The sequence below is a fragment of the Hyperolius riggenbachi genome, chromosome 7, assembly GCF_040937935.1.
Source record: "Hyperolius riggenbachi isolate aHypRig1 chromosome 7, aHypRig1.pri, whole genome shotgun sequence".
NCBI classification, from domain to species: Eukaryota; Metazoa; Chordata; class Amphibia; order Anura; family Hyperoliidae; genus Hyperolius; species Hyperolius riggenbachi.
The window spans coordinates 77,332,901-77,355,786 of NC_090652.1; the positions used below are offsets into that span (position 1 = coordinate 77,332,901).

At 43.5% G+C, this 22,886-nt stretch overlaps 1 protein-coding gene across 2 annotated transcripts in view; it reads left to right on the forward strand.

Annotated features, from left to right (window-relative positions):
- The first annotated feature begins 5,170 nt into the window (after positions 1-5,170).
- Positions 5,171-22,886, forward strand: part of C1QTNF8 (C1q and TNF related 8) — a 53,436-nt gene continuing 35,720 nt past the window's right edge. The window contains exons 1-4 of one of the 2 annotated variants that reach the window (XM_068246693.1): positions 5,171-5,426; positions 6,345-6,432; positions 9,427-9,520; positions 9,679-9,742. The gene's annotated coding sequence lies outside the window, so the exon portion shown is untranslated. The remainder of the gene's footprint in view (positions 5,427-6,344; positions 6,433-9,426; positions 9,521-9,678; positions 9,743-22,886) is intronic. The other variant, XM_068246694.1, reaches the window with a different exon arrangement.

Consider the following 22,886-nt stretch of genomic DNA (forward strand, 5'->3'; position numbering starts at 1 on the left):
CGATTATGGCCGTAAGTACATAATCGTAATGAAGAAGGATTTCGCGAAATTCCGCGCAAGCGTAATTTTCACGTAATTTTTGCATTACAGTGGGTATCGCGAAATTACGTTTGCCTTGCATGCAACCGTTTGTAAGCGTAGTTACATAACGTAATTTCGCGATAGTTCATATTACTGTAAGCGTTTATTTTCGCGTCATTTTTCACGTTACGCATATAAAATTCGCCATGTAGTGATATTTCGCATCAAAATTCGCCATGCAGACGAAAACGCGAAAAAAAAGCTAAATTTCGCGAAAATTAAGCGAACCCGAAATTACGTTATGGTTTAACGCGAAATTATGTTATGAACGAAATGCAAAATTACGCGTTGAAAATTACGCTTACGGTATTTTCAATTACGATTTTAATGGCAATTACGCTACCATAGTTTCGCATCGTAATAGCAAATTTCGCATGCGTAATTATAGTAACTAGAAATTTCGAAAATTTCGGCTCAACACTAGTAGGATGATGTAGAGTCCATGCATGCATGATTTTTTTTCATTTTGCTTGTAAATTGGTTGTTCTTGGATAAACTCTTAATCCACTGTGATGGATGTATTAATGGCAACGACATTTATAAATAATATTAATTCTGTGTGAAAGAAGGGTTAGATTTAGCTATAGTAAAACAATGGTATTTATTAAAGAGAACCCGAGGTGGCCTTGTATTACGTAAGTGGGGCACAGAGGCTGGTTGGGCACACTAACACCAGCCTCTGTTGCCCCATCGTGTGTGTCAAAGACCCCCCTGCTCGCCGCTAAACTCCCCGCAGTGCTGGCGACACGCAGCGCGTCGCCAGCACAATGTTTACTCTATCGCTGTCTGTCAGTGCCGCTCCCACGCCTCCTCCGCATCGCCGCTACCCGCCCTCGTCCCTTCCCTCCAATCAGCGGGAGGGAAGGGACGAGGGCGGGTAGCGGCGATGCAGAGGAGGCGGCGGAGCGGCGCTGACAGACAGCGCTAGAGTAAACATTGTGCTGGGGACACGCTGCGTGTCGCCAGCTCTGCGGGGGTATAGCGGCGAGCAGGGGGGTCTTTGACACACACGATGGGGCAACAGAGGCTGGTGTTAGTGTGCCCAACCAGCCTCTGTGCCCCACTTACATAATACAAGCCACCTCGGGTTCTCTTTAATGATGTTTTAGGAACCTTATTTACTCTTTAATAGTAGAATATCAGTAAATTTACCGATATTCTACTATTGGCTTTCCTGGGTGCCCAAATTTCCAGGTGCCCTTTTATTACGTATGCAGGGGCGTAACAATAGACTTTGCAAAGTATGCAGCCGCAGGGGGGGGGGGAGGCAGAAGCAGGAGGGGAGAAGTTTATTTTTCCTGTCCTGAGAGACTGACAACTAAGGGCACGGAGAGAAAAAACTTCCTGCTCTCTGCACAATTGTTTTAATGACTGCATCTGCTCAGCCACTGATAAGGAATCATACAAAGTTTTGCAGACAAAGATTTGTAGACATTCCCTATTCAGTGTGCAGCAGGCTCTTGTGTAGAGTCCTGCTCTACCTCTCTACTCCTCCCCAAGTGCTGTGTCCTGTATTGACGCTGGAGAATTCTGCAGAGCTAGTTCTGCTCCATCAGAGATGGACAGAGTGAGTGTAATAAGCTGAGGCTGGGAGCACACTCATCTGTCGGTTTTCTGCACACCAGGGGCTTAATTCACTAAACCGTGATAAGACAAATATCACATGTTATCAAAGTTATCATACGTTATAAAAAGTTATCACACGTTATCAAAGTTAGCACGCCCTGGGCTTGATTCACTTAGGGCCCATTTCCACTATAGCGAATCTGCATGTGTTTTCTGCATACAAATTTGCATAGCCAGTGATAGTATATGGGCCTGTTTCCCATGGGTGGGTGAATTCTGATGGAGCTGCTGTGCTGTGCAGATTTTTCCTGCACAGCAAACTGCACAGATTTCCTGACAAGTGGAAACAGGCCCATTGACTGGCTATGCAAATCTGCATGCAGATTCGCTATAGTGGAAACTGGCCCTAATGGGAAATTCGCATGCATTTTTGCTATGCGAATATTCCATGCGCATTTACATACGTTTTCTCCTAAAATCAATGTAAAAGCACACAGGCACTGACATGGTTAAATTCGCATACTTACAAAAATACGCAAAAACGTATGCAAATTCGTGTTAAAATTTGCATACAAACTCGTACGAATTCGCATCCACATGCAAATTCGTTTTTGCGTTTTCTGCAACGAATTTGCACCACACAAGTGGAAATGGGCCCTAAACTGTGATAACTCATATCATGACCGTGCTAGCATTTTCGCACGCAATCTCAAAGTTTTGCACGAAAACTGGCCTCGTTAGTGTGCAAAAAACATTACGCGTGTTTTAACGCACGGAAAAAACTAGCGCGACCGTGATATCAGTAATCACAGTTTAGTGAATCAAGCCCAAGGCGTGATAACTTTGATAGCGTGTGATAACTTTGTGTTAACTTTGATAGCATGTGATAACTTTGTGTTAACTTTGATAGCATGTGAAAACTTTGTATTAACTTTGATAGCATGTGATAACTTTGTGATAACTTTGATAGCATGTGATAACTTTGTGTTAACTTTGATAGCGTGTGAAAACTTTGTCTAAACTTTGATAGCGTGTGATAACTTTGTGATAACTTTGATAGCATGTGATAACTTTGTGATAACTTTGATAGCATGTGATAACTTTGTGTTAACTTTGATAGCGTGTGATAACTTTGTGTTAACTTTGATAGCGTGTGATAACTTTGCGTTAACTTTGATAGCGCGTGATAACTTTGTGGTAACTTTGATAACTTTGTGATAACTTTGATAGCATTTGATAACTTTGTGATAACTTTGATAGCATGTGATAACTTTGTGATAACTTTGATAGCGTGTGATAACTTTGATAACGTTGTGATAACTTTGATAGCGTGTGATAACTTTGTGTTAACTTTGATAGTGTGTGATAACTTTGATAGCGTGTGATAACTTTGTGATAACTTTGATAGCATGTGATAACTTTGTGTTAACTTTGATAGCGTGTGAAAACTTTGTGTTAACTTTGATAGTGTGTGATAACTTTGTGATAACTTTGATAGCATGTGATAACTTTGTGATAACTTTGATAGGGTGTGATAACTTTGTGATAACTTTGATAACTTTGTGATAACTTTGATAGCGTGTGATAACTTTGTGTTAACTTTAATAGCATGTGATAACTTTGTGATAACTTTGATAGCATGTGATAACTTTATGTTAACTTTGATAGCGTGTGATAACTTTGCAATAACTTTGATAGCATGTGATAACTTTGTGTTAACTTTGATAGCGTGTGATAACTTTATGATAACTTTGATAGCGTGTGATAACTTTGTGATAACTTTGATAGCATGTGATAACTTTGTGTTAACTTTGATAGCGTGTGATAACTTTGTGATAACTTTGATAGCATGTGATAACTTTGTGTTAACTTTGATAGCGTGTGATAACTTTATGATAACTTTGATAGCGTGTGATAACTTTGTGATAACTTTGATAGCATGTGATAACTTTGTGTTAACTTTGATAGCGTGTGATAACTTTATGATAACTTTGATAGCGTGTGATAACTTTGTGATACCTTTGATAGCGTGTGATAACTTTATGATAACTTTGATAGCGTGTGATAACTTTGTGATAACTTTGATAGCGTGTGATAACTTTGTGGTAACTTTGATAGCGTGTGATAACTTTGATAGCAGAGAGATGAAGCCGGCACCATCAATAAAGTATTATGCTCTTTTATTCTTCATGGCAATCCATCACATAAATATGCGACGTTTCGGGGGGATCCTACTTTCTCAAGCAAGTGACAGGATGTGAAATAGCAAATATACAAGAAAAATTATATATAGCCACCAAACATTCCACCAATCATTGGTCCAAATTTTTTGACCAATCACACAGTCAAATGGACTGTGCGGACCTAATGGGAAACTTAAAAGTTAGGAAGGGAGCCAATAGGAAAATAGAGACACTCACCCACATGTCAAGACCTTCGAAGACCGAATCACGCCGCATCCATGTATGGAGGACGCCATCTGTGGCCGAGCACCGCCCCCAGGAGGCGGGTGGCGCTCCCACATTGGTGCGCGGCCGGGGGAGCACCACGTGACCAGCTCCTAAAGAGCTGGGCACAAGCGAGGCCTGAAGTGGAACGCGTGTGTGATTGGTCAAAAAATTTGGACCAATGATTGGTGGAATTTTTGGTGGCTATATATAAATTGTCTTGTATATTTGCTATTTCACATCCTGTCACTTGCTTGAGAAAGGGGGATCCCCCCGAAACGTCGCATATTTATGTGACGGATTGCCATGAAGAATAAAAGAGCATAATACTTTATTGATGGTGCCGGCTTCATCTCTCTGCTATTGTATATCTGTGTGGTTTACGGACAGCCTGGCACATCACACCTGGTTTTGGAAGGAGTGCCTCCTCCTTATATCCTTACATGTGATAACTTTGATAGCGTGTAATAACTTTGTGATAACTTTGATAACTTTGTGATAACTTTGAAAGCATGTGATTTTTTGTCTTATCACGGTTTATTGAATCAAACCCCACGTGTGTCTGTAGATGTGAAAACATGCACGTTTTATCACAAAAGCTAATGTAATTGATAGAGAAAATGTTTCCAGTGCTTGAATGCTGTCAGTCTCTATCTGCATGGGGAAAGCGCATTCAAGCGTGCACTAGCACATTGAATAACATTGGTTCTCAGTTTACCTGTGCAGAAAGAGAGGGGGGGGGGGCATCCAAAGTTCCACTGGGGTGGGGGGCAGTGATTTCTAGTTATGCCCCTGTACATACACCTTAATGTTTAATTTTTTTTTTATTCTGGTTGGACTTGATAAATTGATGCCTTTTTTTAAACCAAATTAACAATGCAACCATATACATATTTACACTTTGGTGGTGGGATTATTTATTCCAGGGTCAGTTATGCTGAGCCCAGAGTTTACAGAGTTTAAGTTATTTCAATCATGCTACTTCCCTTTGTGTCCTATTGCTGTGCAGGGTGTAGAATACTTTGCTTCCCTGTTTCCTGGCGGAGATTAGAATTTCACAAGACCCTGCAAGAAAAAGCCTGGGATTACTGCAACCTCCTCTAGAAGTGTTCCCCCCTCCCAAGGAAAGTCAAGTCAGGCTCGGAGCAAGGCACTGTTGTGTCTATTTTTATCTCAAGAGAACAACAAGAATCCGTTTGGAGCTTCTTAAGTAACTTCATGTGAGGACAACGCCTCCAGCCAGCCCCTCTTCTGTTGTTGTGGTGTATGGAAGCCGAAAACAGCTGTTTGCATCGAGAAGCCTCACAGACTGGGAGCCCAGCTACTGCTCAGGTGAGTGAGACCAGGCATTAGCACTATTGCTTTGCCTGCACAGTGCCGACATGCTGCAGGTGGGGGCATTCTTAAAGAGGAACTTTAACCAAGAATTGAACTTCATCCCAATCAGTAGCTGATGCCCCCTTTCCCATGAGAAATCTTTATATTTTCTTTATCTTTATCTTTGAATCTTGTGGCTGATATTGTGGTGAAAGCCCTCCCACAGTGTGATGTCATGACCATGGTCCTGACAGTTTGCTATCCGTGAACCTCGTTGCATTGTGGGAAATAACGGATGTTTTCAACTGCCAAGCAAGGAATATCTCCCTCCCCTGTGCATAGAACTCTCAGTAAACGAACATTCTGCAGAGATCACCTAACAGAACTAGTGATGGTCATGTCTAGGAGAACTCATAGAGAAGAATATGATCAGTTTGGTCAGGTGATAGATATGCAAGTCTCTGGTTTGCTAGTCATGGTCATGTGCTAAAGCAGGATGTGACCACAGCAAATCAGAGCTTTGCAAATCTATCAGCCCATCAAACAAATCACATGCTTCTTTAGATTTCAAGTACAGAAAGAGTAAAAAAAAAACTTCAGCTGTTATCTTTGCAAAAGAGCTTCTCTGAGCTATTCCACCCACTGGGTCAAATACAGTCCTGTTGTTTGAAGTGCATAAACAGCCAAGCAACACAGAGAGACAGCTTGAGATAAGGTTTTACTGCAGGAAAGTTTAAAGGATCATTATTCCTGCTTTGTTATATAGCTTAAAAGACAGAGCGTAGTTTAAAAACTGCAACTGACAGACAGTACAATGCAATGTTATATATATATATAAAAAAGCTATGTAATTAAAAATATGAGACTCTGTTCTATTCATTCTCATTACTACACATACAATTCATTATATCATAAGTTTTTATTTTGCTTCAGGTTTGCTTTAAGAGAGATGCGACAGGAAGCCTGGTTTGCGACACAAGGAAGAACAGCCACGATATCGAGTCTTCTTCAAAGCCACCAGGTATCATTTTTAAAATGTACAGTATAGTTCTGCCTGAAAGTGAAATTCCACCTTTGTTTAAAATATTCAAAATTGTCTTTCTTTTGTCGCTTGCAAAGCACAAACGGGGTGGCGATATGCCTGATAAATATCAAATATAAATATCAAATGTTAAAATGTAACTTTAAGTGTGTCTAAAATCTGAGAATTTAAAGAGAAACTCCGACCAAGAATTGAACTTTATCCTAATCAATAGCTGATACCCCTTTTACATGAGATATCTATTCCTTTTCTTAAACAGACCATCAGGGGGCGCTGTATGACTGATATTGTGGTGAAACCATTCCCACAAGAAGCTCTGAGTACCAAGGTACTTCTGGCAGTTTTCTGTCTGTGAACCCTGTTACATTGTAGGAAATAGCTGTTTACAGCTGTTTCCAACTGCCAAAACACCAAGCAGCAGCAGCAACATCACTTGCCAGCAGTAAAAAAGTCACCATGTAATAAATGTCAGAATATAAATCAGGGATTTAAAATATTTTACAATGGGCAAACACTGACTAAATCATTTATACATAATTATTGTAAAAATTAAGTTTTTATTACATTATTTTCACTGGAGTTCCTCTTTAAGGCATATATAAGGAGCTACTTAAACAGTGCAGGTGATCATCAAATAGTCATGTACATGTGGGCTGTGGCCGCGAGGATGCATGAGAAGGGCCAAAGTCCCCCTAGTCCTAGACACACCTGAAATTGCCCTAAATTATTAGTGACCAAAAACGCCACAAACAATTCCTACATGGTTCCCTCCAGAGGGGCTTTGTCAGGGGAGAACCCAGTGATGAACTCAGTGCAAAAATGCTTGTTGCAAAGTGCTGAAGTTACAAAGTATTAATACATAAAGTGTAGTACATGATAGCAAACGTGTATACAATGGAGAACGGACATAAGTTCTGGCAAGATCATAATAAAGTTTAAGCATGCTGTGCATGTCTTAAAAGGCAGCCTGTACCCTACCCCCTTCCCCACATATGTACATGCACTCTATGGACAGGGGAGTAAGAGTGGGAGTGGGGTAGCATCAGCCTAGGATTACACTACAAGGTACCTTGGAAAGCTATAAGGCATCAGAGGGGTACTTTAAAAGCTGGAATACACTGAAACAGAATTTTATTAGTACAAAGTGTGCAGTTTTTAACCCTGGACACCAGAGGGCACCCAAGGCTTTTGCCTGGACAGCCTATGCCCAGAAATAACTTGTTAAAGGACCTAGATACTCCACTAGCGGTGTTTATCCATGCAGGAAATACTGTACATACCTTTTAGTATTCTCTGTAAAATAGAGACTGTCCAATAACTCCCCATTAGCTCTCCTCTTAGTTGCACAGAGCAGAATGCTTTGAAACGCTTGAGGAGCACCGGCTTCACTAATCAGAGCAATGATACACCCAATACTCACAGTGCTGTCAGGATGGGCGAGTTATCCATATGGATGTTTTTTGCAAATACAAACAAGGTAACACATTTAATATGACATGAATCTTCACTGAGGGGACTCCTTTTTCATCAGCAAACATGGAATATTGCATTAAGTTTACACGCAAAAACCTTTTAGAAAAATGTGGGGTGTTTAGAGCAAATCTGAAGCGAAAATAAACATGATATAATGAATTGTATGTGTAGCCCAGCTAAGAAATAGAACATTAGCAGCAAAGAAAAGAGTCTCATATTGTTTTCCAGTACACGAAGAGTTAAACAGCTTTCAGTTGTTATCTATGCAAAGAGCTTCTCTGAATTCTTCAACCCACTGGGTTTTAAGCGCTTCGCCGGTGAGATGGGCGCTGGGAAAGCAGAATAACGGCTCTCCCTGCTGCCGCAAAACTTTCCAGAGTCGTTAAATACTATTCACCCTCTGAGTTGTTGCAACTTGGAGGGAGATGTAATTTGTGGTCCAGCAACAGCCGGAGCTCCGAATTACCATTACACGCCCCGCGCAGCTTTACATTGCTGCTATGGTGCGCCTGGTTTCGGCACCCGGCAGTGAGCTCCGTGCACCAAAACCACCTGTTTCATCTTTAACAGCACTTAAACAGCAAGGTAATAATGAGTGACAGCTTGAGATAAGGTTACTGCAGGAAAGTCCAAAGGGTCATTATTTCTGCTTTGTTTGAGGCTGGTTTCACATCAGAAACCAGCATCAGCGATGACCACATCGCACCGTCAAAAACAGGCCTTCAGTGAACAATACGCTCTTGTTAAATATTTTTAAAATACTAGCCAAAGATTTCAGAGGCAAAGGGGAGGAGGGAGGAGGAGAGGGGAGTGAAGTTTTCACAGGCTGAGGGCTGGAGATGCAGATCAGTTTGACTGTGTGTAATGTGACAAACAGAACATAGTCGCTCTCATTGTATCACAGAAATAAATAATCATAAACTGTTGAAGCTGTTTGCAGCTAGATTTGCTGTTTAAACTATCTAAACTTTAGATAAGATATATAGACAAGTTACTTGTTATAGTTAGTTTTTCATCTCGTATCCGTAGACTGGATAGAGGTACAAGTAGCCACAAAGCTTCTGTACAGCCTGCTGCATGTAAGCAGCGTGAGGTGCTGCAGTGCCATATCCAGTTTCCGAAGCAAAATGAATGATGCAGTATAACTTCATTACTGATAATGGAAGCTTTACAAAATGGTCTTTTGCCATCGCTTTTACGTTTTATAAGTAGTTTAATTGCTTTGCATGGCGTCTGAACCTTCCACTTTGCGGTTTTGTCAGTGAGTGGCGACAGTCGCCGTGCATGCACTGACAAGCGTGCGTGGGAGTCTGCCAACGTGTGTGCTTTCTAAGCAAACGACCTGTTACATCGTTTTCCGTTCCTGCTAAAACTAGAGTGTATTTTAGTACTGGTGTTTGCCGGCAGGTCTCGAATCACAGAATATGGGATAGGCAGCCGGGCTGCAAAAAAAGTCACAACTGGGAGCCAAATGTAACACTTCTGACTTCTACTCTCCAGGAAGACATGCTTCAGTCCTGATTCACCGGAGCAGACCCAGAGCAACAGGCCTGAGGACAAGTGAGGGGAACTTTTGTTCTAGCAGCCGCCCGAGGTGAGTGCACAGACCACAAACAAAGCAGATTGTCTTAGCTCAGCTGGTCGTTTGAACTCCACAGCCAGCTCACTCTTCAAGTCTCTCTTCCCCCCCTTTCTCTCCTTCTAAACCACTAGCAAGGGTGGAGCTTCTAAATATGACAATATCTTTTCTAGGGAAGGACATTCAGCACACAGACCAGACCAGTGTTTTGGGAATGCACAAAGCTGTCTCAGAGTTGTAAGTATATCATCATTTTATTTAGTGAAGTACAGAGCGGCCGCAGGAAACTGCCAATGTGCATCGTATCCATTTTCCACATGAATATTCCTTCTTTCGTTATTTTTGTCTAGTTTTTGGTATTCTGGTTCCTTCTTTTATTGTTTCCCAAGCAGAGTGTGTGCATCATTATTATTTACTGCTGAAAAGGGTGATGGACGGTATTCATTGTATGCGTCTGTGTGCAGACTGGATCTTGAATATATTTATTTGTGTCTGAGGCCTTTACTAAAAAAGCAACTCCATGCAGCAAGAAAAAGTAATGTGTGGCCAAGAGATCTCCCAGCATGCATTGCAGGGGCCAGAAACGTGTGCGACCGACACAGGTGCTTGAAACAGCTATGGAAGGAGTTGATGGCGAAGCGCGGTGGTGTAATCATGGGATAGCAGCCCCTGCCATCATGGGGAGGAGGGGCCCAGACTTCTTCCCACCACCTTCCACCAAGGCTCCCCTCCCGTGTTCTCCTAGCTGAGTCCCTTCAGACCTACAGATCAGTGTGGCAGCAGTGACAAGGCTTACCACTCCAACCTTCAGGTTTCTCCGGCAGTCCTGCTGCAGCCACTTAGCGTTTTTGGTCTCTACCTTCCTTGTGGTCTGAGATTCTCTGCTCATCATGTGACTTTATGTGACATTTGGAGCACCATGGGCAGAGGACACCTAGTGGCCGCAGTAAAAGCACCTATGAGACTCAATGGTGGAAGACTTTTGCCCTGTCACTACTGCCACACTGATCTGTGGGCCCTTTGTTCTTAACATAGGAATCATCCCCGCCTTTTCTTTAAAGCCCAAATTTTGACACAAAATAATAAGTTCCTGAGTATGTGTATAAGCACTCAGTGGCAGATCTTGATTTTAGCTCTGCCTAAGCTGCCTGAATAGTTGATGTCAAACAAAATCAAATTAGTGATCAGGAGCCCAGACACTGGCCACTTCCTGTACCACAGACTGTCCTTGCTTTAGGCTGCAATCTACTCAGAGACATCCAGTCTGTGCCTGCTTCCTTGTAACCTCCAGGCAGCAGCCACACCCACAGAGTGTGAAACTCAGTCCCTGTAGCCAGAGACTTCTGATCATATCATCAGTGTTTCAAAGCAGAGTGTGTGTGTGTGTGTGTGTGTGTGTGTGTGTGTGTGTGTGCGTGCGTGCGTGCGTGCGTGCGTGCGTGTGTGTGTCTTTTTTCACTGAACCTGTAATCCGGATTTGGATATCTGGTAAATCCGCAGATATCCGGATCATGGGTGAAACTATCCGCAGATAGCAATCCAGATTTTAAAAAAAATCCGGAATCCGAATCGGATAGCTGAAAAAAGTTCGGATATCCAGGTTACCCGGATATCCGGGAATCCGGACGAGCATCCCAGCTGACTACAGAATTTCCTGATGTACATGCTTTGTTGCAACCATTTCATGCAGATGTAGACTTTGTCCCATTGCAATTGCGTTTGCAGATTCTTCAGTTATTTCATAAATCTAAATTAGCAGGTCATCCAGGAGAGGCTAAAACTTTGGAACTGTTGGCTTGACATGTATGGTGGCCCACGCTCAAGAAAGATTGCATGGCTTTTGTAGCAGCCTGTGCCATCTGTGCCAAAAATAAGGCCTTGCGAGTCGCTCCGCGAGGTCATCTTATGCCCTTACCTATTCCCTCTAGGCCTTGTTCCCACTTAGCCATGGACTTTGTGGTAGATTTACCTCCTTCGGTAGGAAAAATAGTAATCTGAGTTGTGGATCGTTTTAGCAAAATGGCTCACTTTGTGCCTCTCGCTGGCTTGCCTTCAGCTGAACAATTGGCAAAATTATTTGTGGTTCACATATTCTGGTTACATGCAATCCCTGACAACATCGTATCTGATCGGGGAGTTCAATTTGTGTCACATTCTTGGCGTAAGCTCAGCAATAAATTAGGAATTACCCTGTCTTACTCGTCTGGAGACCATCCAGAGACTAATGGGAAAACAGACAGAACCAACCAATCTTTAGAACAGTTTTTACCTTGTTTTGTCTCCGGTTGTCAAGAATCATGGCTTGACTTTCTTTCATTTGCAGAATTTGTATTCAATAATCTCCCCTTCCCACAAAGATGTGGCGGTTTTGGATTGTTACGGGTCAGAATCCTAGATTCAATTGTTTTCCTTCCTCACCCTCTCTTTGTCCGGCTTTGGAGGAATGGAGTGCTCATGTACAACGTATCTAGCCTCAGGTTCAGCAGAATTTGCGAGACGCAGTATCTCGACAAAAATGCTATGCCGATGCCCGACGTTCACCTGAATGGGAGTTTTTTCCTGGAGACTTTGTTTGGGTTTCCACCCGTAACATTCCTTTGCGACAACCATCTGTGAAGTTAGGGCCGAGATTTATCGGTCCTTACCCCATACAAAAGAAAATTAATGATGTTGCATATCAGGTAACCTTACCTCAAACCATCAAAGGAGGTGACTCATTTCATGTCTCCCTCTTAAAGCTTGCTGCTAACACTGTGTCTTCTTCTGCTCCTCCACCTTCTGTTGAGGTTGATGGAGAACCTGAGTATGATGTAAACAGGATTCTCGACTCCAGAAAGGTCCGTAACTCTTTACAGTATTTGGTGGATTGGAAGGGATACGGTCCTGAGAAGAGATGCTAGGTACCAGCATGCAAGGTTCACGCTGACCAGTTGGTAAAAAACACGTAACGATCTTACCTCACCCGGGCCCGCGACGTCTCCCGCGGCGTCTCCGGCGGGACTCGCTCGCGTGGGGGATGTCCAACGCCGTCAGCTTCGGATGGCATCCCTGGCGTCTCTCCGGAGATGAGTCAGGGCGCGCGCATGTGCAGTTCTCTTAGTCGCACGCACGCGAGTCAGAGCGGCCTTTACAAGCTTAGGAGGCATGTCTGATGGTAGACTCGTCCTCCTGAGGGCTGGCCTGGCTCATCACTTCAGGTATTTTAGGCTCAGTGAGTCAGTTGCTCACTGGCCTTGATACTAATCAGTTCACTGGTTCTACAGTAGGTCTAGCTAGTAATTTTGAGCTACATTGATATATTGTGTAGACGCACAATATATATGTACTCCAGTTAGTCAGTCTTTGTTATTTTCGTATATATTATTGTAATATTATTTTGTAACATCTGATTGTATATTATCTGTGTGCCGACCTCTCGCCTGACTCCTGACCTTACTCCTGTCTTTTCCTTTTGTGCCGCTGCCATCTGATAACACGTGTTTTGACTCGGCCTGCCTTGACGACTCTATTGCCTGATCCTTCTAACTAGACTGACATCTAACCTTAATGCTGACCCTGCCTGTTATCGATTACGAGATTGCCTTACGGCACTGTACCTTGTTACCTCTGTCTGTTTACGACTACGGCCTGATCCTGACTACTCTTGCCCTCTAGCATTGTATTTGTTCACTACGTCTATGCCTCTCACGCATCAGCGTGATACCCAGCTAATAGACTACAGGGGGAAAAGGTAAGGTAAAAATCCTGACCCCCCCCCCTCCTTCCCCCTTTAACCCCATTGCCTGAACTCTCTCATTTCATCTTAGTCTTCCACCTGCGTCGCTCTCCTTATTCAGTGCAGGGGGTGGGGCTTTTCCCTGCAGCCGGGCTGGGTAGAGATGAGCCGAAATTTTCGAAATTTCGAACTGCTTTTATTACGAATGCGAAATTTAACATTACGACCCAAATTCGTAATTTCGTAATTAATTTTCAAATCGTAATTTACAATTTCGTAATCGAAATTTCACTCCCGTAATGACGAATTTCGTGTCTCCAACCGAAATTTTACTTTTTCAGGTTTCTAAGGGTTTCTATCCCTCTAGATGCCTAAAATGAATAGCACAGCCAGCCTCCTCCTCTCCCTCTCCCTCTCTAGAGATCTGTAGTATTTCAAAACCATACTCACATTCATGACATGTCCAGGGATCAAACCCAGGCCAACCACATGGAAGACAGCTATGCTCACCACCATACCACCAAACACACACTAAATAGACTGCTAACCTAAATCTTACTTGTAGACAGTCATATGAGACACATGCTGGGTGCAGGGCTTTGTGATTGGACCATGGACCATGCGATAGAGTGAGGTGCAAAAATGAAATCATGCCTAGCAGAGGATGGTTTCACAATGCTAAATGCTAGGCTGGCTGTGGTGCAATTGGTTAGTGCGTCTGGCTGGTAACAGCAAGGTTACAGGTTCGATTCCATCCAGGCATGTCTTTTCCTTTTGCGTTCAACAGTTGTCCAAACAGAGCCAACAGAGCCCCAGATAGCCATGTAGAGTTAGGTCACAGCTAGCCTGGCTGTGGTGCAATTGGTTAGTGTGTCTGGCTGGTAACAGCAAGGTTACAGGTTCGATTCCATCCAGGCATGTCTTTTCCTTTTGAGTTCAACAGTTGTCCAAACACCGAGCACAAAGTTTTGCATGCGTAAAGTTTTACGCACGCAAAATACCCCATGGGGTTCAATGGCGCAGCGCGCGCACGCAAAAGGAAAAGACATGCCTGGATGGAATCAAACCTGTAACCTTGCTGTTACCAGCCAGACACACTAACCAATTGCACCACAGCCAGGCTAGCTGTGACCTAACTCTACATGGCTATCTGGGGCTCTGTTGGCTCTGTTTGGACAACTGTTGAACGCAAAAGGAAAAGACATGCCTGGATGGAATCAAACCTGTAACCTTGCTGTTACCAGCCAGACACACTAACCAATTGCACCACAGCCAGGCTAGCTGTGACCTAACTCTACATGGCTATCTGGGGCTCTGTTGGCTCTGTTTGGACAACTGTTGAACGCAAAAGGAAAAGACATGCCTGGATGGAATCGAACCTGTAACCTTGCTGTTACCAGCCAGACACACTAACCAATTGCACCACAGCCAGCCTAGCATTTAGCACTGTGAAACCATCCTCTGCTAGGCATGATTTCATTTTTGCACCTCACTCTATCGCATGGTCCAATCACAAAGCCCTGCACCCAGCATGTGTCTCATATGACTGTCTACAAGTAAGATTTAGGTTAGCAGTCTATTTAGTGTGTGTTTGGTGGTATGGTGGTGAGCATAGCTGTCTTCCATGTGGTTGGCCTGGGTTTGATCCCTGGACATGTCATGAATGTGAGTATGGTTTTGAAATACTACAGAGAGAGAGAGAGAGAGAGAGAGAGAGAGAGAGAGAGAGAGAGAGAGAGAGAGGAGGAGGAGGAGGAGGAGGTTATTCATTTTAGGCATCTAGAGGGATAGAAACCTTTGCAAACTTTAAAATACTAAATTTCGTAATCGTAATTACGAAAATTTGCGTAATTTGCGAAAATTACGAAATTTCGATTACTGCTAAAATCGTAATTGTAGTAATTTCGCGAAATTTCGGAAATTCGTAATTAGGTCATTACGCTCATCCCTAGGGCTGGCCATTACCGCCTCCACCTCCTGGCCATTGCCCAAGTCTTTCTCTTCCTACAATGCAGTGGGTGAGGGTTCTCCCTGCAGCTGGACTAGCCGTTGTCTCCTCCCCCCTGTATTGCCACTTGTTCAATCACACATCAAGGAGGAAAGAGGGTGATTGATAATATAAGTTTAAAAAAAATTATACTTATCTAGCAATGGGCTTCTGAGTAGGAAGCCACTCGAATCTGTGATTAAAATGAGGCTTAATTGCCCCAGGTGTGCGTCTGGAAGAGAGGGGGTTACTTATCCATACGTCCGTTGTCTTCTATGGGTTCCAAACGTCGTGCATGCATACTGTTGGATGTGTTGCAAGACTCACTACCGTGCACTTCCTCCTTCAAGCCGGAAGGAGGAAGTGCACGGTAATGAGTCTTGCAGCGTGTCCAATAGGACGTGTGCAAGACATTTGGAACCCATAGAAGACAACGGACTTATGGGTAAGTAACCCCCTCTCTTCCAGCCACACACCTGAGGCAATTAATCCTTATTTTAATCATGAATTCGAGTGGCATCCTACTCGGAAGCCCATCGCTATACTTACCTAAATAGTGGGAAAACTCTGGGTCCTATAGAGCCTTCACATTCCACTCACGGTCCCCTTGTTCCAGTGCTGTCACCCCTGTTCCAATGCCCCGCCACTGGAGGCTTTGGAAGTCTTTGGGAGCCCCAGTGCTCCAGAAGATGGGTGGCTCCGTACTGCGCAGCATGAGAGAGAGGGCACTCGCGCAGTTGCAGTATGGAGCTGTCCATCATTGGGAGCACTCGGGCTCTCGAAGACTTCCAAAGCCTCCCACAATGGCAGAGAGCAGTATTCGACCAGTCAGTCAACTACTGCTAATGGTGGTTACAGCGCTGGAACGAGGAGACCATGAGAGGAACGTAAAGGCTCTATAGGACCCAGAGCCTTCCCTCTCCTTAAGTAAGTATCTGTTTCTTTTTAATTCTGCTTTACATTCACTTTAAAAAGGGCCCTGCTTAGAGTTAAACATCACTTAAATTTGAAACTAAACAATTGAAATCAAATGCAGTAGCTACTTTTTATGTACTCCTTTCTCAGGCTGTGTCCCCCCCCCCCCCCCCCCCATCATTCACCACTGTTCCTACGCTATGTTGTCCGTTTGCAGGCTTTAACTAATATTTGTCATGACCTTTGATCCATAACTAATTTCCCCCGTAGATGCATAGTAGCTTTCTTTCAGACACACAGACGACGGCGTCTGAAAGCACCCTACTGCACATTCACTGGGGGCGGCATTAATTCCAGATCAACGGTCATGACTAATATCAGCCGAGGCCTACAAATGGACAACATAGTAGGTGGAATGACGGCGAATGAATGGAGGGCACACCCTGAGAAAATTAGGACATTACTAGCAAATGTAACGTAGATACTGCATTTGACTTTTTTAGACTCAGATGTTCTTTAAATGTAAACTGAGTGATCGGACCCTAGTTAAGCTGATGTTATTCCTGCATAACAATAATAGCTTGTCCATTTGTGTTTAGATCTGGGCCTTTGAATAAAGAGTTCAAACAAAGAAATCCCTTCAAGGTCTGTTTTGTAGACTAAAGCATGTGTAAAATGGCATCATCCTTTTCAGGAGTAATAATAGCAAAATAAACACAAACAAACTCAGAGACCTACACCATACTGGGAAAAGAAAAGCAGTCAAAACAATTAAAACTGTTATTATAAAAAAAAACCTCATAAATACATGATTTTTAGATCTCACAGCAGCCTCATCTTCTGTCCCAAACCCTGGACCACCATCAGGTAAAGTGGACTCATGGGCAAAGATGAACGTGGAGCACCTTACATGTTAGTAACATATGGACCAAGGCCGTTTTTAGGCATAGACAAACCAAGCAGATCCCAGGTTGACAGCTGCTCGGGCCGGGGCACCAAGGAGCTATTATTAGCAGACTGAGTTTTATGGATTTTTTATAAACAAACAACTAATAGTTCCATTTAGACAGGGATGAATGGTTATTTTAACACCTCCATGGACACTAGTGATCAACAAAACAAAGGTGGCCTGAACAGCATAACCATAGCCGGCCTTTGACCTGTGCGACCAGAGCGGTCTCTCAGGGTGCCGGCTTCCAAGGGGACGCCTAATAGCTGGTTACCTATACTGAGGGCACCTACACCTGATTTCCTATACTGGGGGCACCTATAGCTGGCTACCTTTACTGAGTGCTCCAACACATGGCTACCTATACTGGAGGCTCCTACGCCTGGCTACCTATGGGGGCAATGGAGACCTTCAACTGACTTCCTATACTGGGGGCACCTATGCTTGGCAACCTATATTGAGGGCACCTACACGTGAGATTGGGGGGCATTTTTTTGGGGGGGCGCACTGCAGCTATAACGCATGGTGCAAATTGTCGGTGCTGTGCTATCATTCTAAATGGGAAGGGGGGGGGGGGCGGCTAACTGTCCCGCTGACAGTTTTTATTAATATACCTGAAAGGTTCTAGCCTTCATTTTTAAGTATATTCAGGATAATGCACTCTTTCCATCCATTTGTGGTTATAGAGTTGGGCCGAACGGTTCGCCGGCGAACGTGGTTCGCGCGAACTTAGGTGGTTCGCATGCGGGTACCGCACGCGAACGTTTTGCGGAAGAAGTTCGGTTCGCCCCATAATGCACCTGAGGGTCAACTTTGACCCTCTACATCACAGTCAGCAGGCCCAGTGTAGCCAATTAGGCTACACTAGCCCCTGGAGCCCCACCCCTCTTATATAAGGCAGGCAGCGGCGGCCATTACGGCCACTCGTGTGCCTGCATTAGTGAGAGTAGGGCGAGCTGCTGCAGTCTCTCATATAGGGAAAGATTAGTTAGGCTTAACTTCTTCCTGGCTGCATACCTGTTCTGTTCAGTGAGCCCTCAGCCCACTGCATACCTGTACTGTGATCCTGCCACTGCATACCTGTTCAGTGATCCTGCCACTGCATACCTGTTCTGTGAACCCACCCACCACCACTGCATACCTGTTCAGTGATCCTGCTGCCACTGCATACCTGTTCTGTGAACCCACCCACCACTGCATACCTGTTCAGTGATCCTGCCACTGCATACTTGTTCTGTGAACCCACCCACCACCACTGCATACCTGTTCAGTGATCCCGCCACTGCATACCTGTTCTGTGAACCCACCACTGCATACCTGTTCTGTGAACCCACCCACCACTGCATACCTGTTCAGTGATCCTGCTGCCACTGCATACCTGTTCTGTGAACCCACCACTGCATACCTGTTCTGTGAACCCACCACTGCATACCTGTTCAGTGAACCCGCCACTGCATACCTGTTCTGTTCAGTGGACCCGCCACTGTATACCTGTTTAGTGAACCCGCCACTGCATACCTGTTCTGTTCAGTGGAGTTTGGTGTGTCAGTGTGAAGCAGTACCTTAATTACACTACCTGATTGATGTATACACATGCAAGATGTTTTAAAGCACTTTAGGCCTGTCATTTAGCATTCAATGTGATTTCTGCCCTTAAAACGCTGCTTTTCGTCAAATCCAGATTTTTCCCGGGGACTTTTGGCGTGTATCCCACTCCGCCATGCCCCCCTCCAGGTGTTAGACCCCTTGAAACATCTTTTCCATCACTTTTGTGGCCAGCATAATTATTATTTTTTTTTCAAAGTTCGCATCCCCATTGAAGTCTATTGCGGTTCGCGAACTTTAACGCGAACTGAACCTTCCGCGGAAGTTCGCGAACCCGGTTCGAGAACCTAAAATCGGAGGTTCGGCCCAACTCTAGTTATTAATACTATTTTTCCTATTATACATATGTGACATGTCACAGAGATCTGAGCATTTGGCGTGATGTGTCATGACGTCCAAAAAGTTGGGAACCACTGTCCTAGGAGATATCTCAGGAGAAAAGATGAATTGCATATGGGCCTGTGTGTGTGTGTGAGTGCGTGTGTGTGCGCACATGCGTGAAGAGGATGAAGGGGGGCACAAAAATCAGGTTTTGCTCAGGGCGCTGTGAAACCTAAGGCCGGCCCTGAGCATAACAATAAATCTCAGGTACTGTTCATGAGCTGATTAAGCTGTAATTGTTTGATTTGGTCTGTATTACAGTAGAATCTCGTTATAGTAAACTCTGATACAGTAAACCTCTAGATATAGTAAACTCTGCCCTCAGGTCCCAGCCAATGCATACAATGTATGATCATTTCTGATAAAGTAAACTACTTTTCCTGGTCTATTGGAGTTTAAAGGGATTCTACTGTAATTGCAACTCTTTTGGATTTCCAGGACAATAGTCCAACCTGTAAAGACCCGGGCTGCACACCATCGTATAATCTTTTTTTTTTTTTTTTTTTTTTTATAAAGTGGCTACACACCTCTCTTTAAAGAGACACTGAAGCAGAAAAAAATTATGATATAATGAATTGTATGTGTAGTATGGATAATTACTAGAACATTAGTAGCAAATAAAATATTGTCATATTTTTATTTTCAGTTATATAGTGTTTTTTTTTTATAACATTGCATTATTCTCTAATATTTGCAGTTTACACACTACTCAGCATTCTAAATGATTTTACAGAGCAGGCTAGTGAACTATTGACCTGTCCTCTGCAGAGAAAAAGAGGATACAATGACTGACAGTTGAGATAACAAGCTTCAGAAGACAGAGTTCTCTGCAACTTTAAAAGCTCAATGGCTCTTCTGCATAGATAACAACTGGAGTCTCTTAACTCTTCCTGTAGTGGAAACAATATAAGACTTATGTCTCTGCTCCTAATGTTTTATTTCTTAGCTGTACTACACATAAAAATCATTATATCATAAAAAATTTTTCCGCTTCATTTTCTCTTTAACAGTAATAGGAAGGATTTGTTAAAGTGGACCTGAACTTAGAACTTCCTCTCCACTCTAAAAGATAAGCAACAGTATAATAACCTTTAAAGAAAAACATTTTTTTGTTACAGTTGATACAAATCATGCAATAAATTTGCAGTTTCTCTACGTCCTGCTTTCGTGGAAGCAGGCATTAGCTGCTCTGCCGAGGACTGTTGAGATTCCCGAGCTCAGCTGAAACAGCTGAGAGATCAAATTACCGTTTCACTTGTGATTAGTCACAGATGAGGGGTAATTAGGCTAAACTCTGTAAATACATACAGCATGCATTTCTCTATGTTTTCCGTCTGTCCCGTGCAAGAGTTCAGGTCCACTTTAAGTAGATTGAGCGAGTTTGAGCCACAAAGGTGTATCTGGCCGAGTAGTAATGCATATATCCTTTGTAGAGAAACAATATCTATGTATCTAACCTATCAATTTGTCATTGCTGTCTGCAAAGCCAATTAATGTAGGCTACAGACTTCCTATTTATAAGTTTAAAGGGTTGGGGAGGCAACAGCCTCCTTGCCTTGGGTGCCAAAATGTCCAAAACACAGCCTTGATAGCACAGTGGTGACCTCTGTTGTCCCTTGAGTTGACCTCCTTAGCATGACCCTATGGACTGGAGCACAGACCCTAGGCAGTGTCCAGATTCCTGGCAGTCCAGGACACATCCCCCTCATACAGTAATGCAGGAGGAATGCCACTAAGCAATACAATACAATACAATAACATTTGTAAAGCGCTTTTCTCCCATAGGACTCAAAGCGCATAGCTGTGTCTCAGATTAATACAGGGTTTCAGGCTGGGTTGTGTTACAGAGGAGATAGTCAGATGTCCATGAATGCCAGACTGAAAAGGTAGGTTTTCAGTTTAGACTTAAATGTTTCCAGGGATGGGGCTGTCCTGATTGGGTGTGGCAGGGAGTTTCAAAGTGTAGGGGCAGCATGACAAAAGGCTCTGTCTCCAAAGGTTTTGAGGTGGACTCTGGGGGTGACCAAGGTGTTACGTCCTTTTGATCTAAGATTGTGGGGGGTGTGATGTAGTTGCAACAAGTCCTTCAGGTATCCAGGGCCCAGATTGTGCAAGGATTTGAATGTCAGTAAGCCAATCTTAAACAGAATTCTCCATTTTATCGGTAGCCAGTGGAGTAAGCTCAGGGTTGGTGTTATGTGGCAATGGCGGGGTTGGCTCGTTAACAGCCTTGCGGCGGCATTCTGTACTAATTGCAGGCGGCGTAAGTCTTTCTTATGCAGGCCTGTGTAGAGGACGTTGCAGTAGTCTAACCTTGATGTGACGAAGGCATGAACTAGGGTTGGAAGATCTTCTGAAGGAATTAGGTGTTTAATCCTTGCAATATTCCTAGGTGAAAGAAGGAATGTTTCACAACAGCTGAGATTTGATTCCTGAAGCTTAATTTCCCATCAATCAGTACTCCCAGGCTGCGCACACAGTCTGAGTTGTTCAGGTCTGAGCTCCCTATCCTTAGCGGTGTTGGTTGAGACTGGGGCTGCTTTGCTGTTGAGCTCTGGCCCTCGATAACAAGAACCTCAGTTTTGTCAGCATTAAGTTTTAGCCAATTATTATTCATCCACTCCTGAAGCTCAGCTAAGCATGCGTTTATTTGTGGAGTAGGTTTCACAATCACTAAACCATACCATCAAAAAATAGAGCAATTGATAAATTTCCATGTCCATGGAAAATATAGCACAACATTAAACAAGAAAAGTATCCATGGTCAACAAAACCAAGCAACCACTGACTTCATGTGGAAAAAGGTATATAAATTTTATTAAATGACGTATCCAAACAAATAAAAACAAAAACAAATCTCCAGTGTGGCTGGGAGGGAATGTATGAATGATCAAATGATGGGTAAGTAATAATCAGGCAATGGGGGTGAAGAAATCTAAGACAAGTCGCATATGTGACCATAATAGGAGGTGTATCGCACCATAATAGGAGGTGTATCGCACCTGTATATGTGACCATAATAGGAGGTGTATCGCACCTCCTACGGTGCTTCTCCGAAGAAGCACCGTAGGAGGTGCGATACATGTGAGGTCTCTTGTCTCCGGCGGGGCTGTGAGGGTCAGTGCAATTGGAACGGTGAGGCATTTATCTTTATTATACTGACAGCGATTACATGCATGTGTTCAGTAATATTGTATTCAGGAGTAGGTGCTGTTCAGGCTATTATGGTCACATATGCGACTTGTCTTAGATTTCTTCACCCCCATTGCCTGATTATTACTTACCCATTATTTGATCATTCATACATTCCCTCCCAGCCACACTGGAGATTCGTTTTTGTTTTTATTTGTTTGGATACGTCATTTAATAAAATTTATATACCTTTTTCCACATGAAGTCAGTGGTTGCTTGGTTTTGTTGACCATGGATACTTTTCATGTTTAATATTTGTGGAGTAGGGTCTGTGACGTCAGGTTTGAATGACAAATATAGCTGGGTGTCATCAGCATAGCAATGATATGTCAGGCCATGTTTTTGTATTTTGTAAGCACAGGCGGCCCATTTCTCCAGCAGTGACAGGGAAGGGGGCCGATGAGGAGACAATAGCAGACATACAGTATGACCACAGAGTTACAGCTGAAAATATTTATTATTATTAATATAGCGCTGACATCTTCCGCAGCGCTGCACAGAGTATATGGTCTTGTCACTAACTGTCCCTCAGAGTACCGTAGCTCTCAATCTAATCGCTACCATGATCATATGTCTGTGTATGTATCGTAGTCTAGGGCCAATTTAGGGGGAAGCCAATTAACTTATCTGTATGACT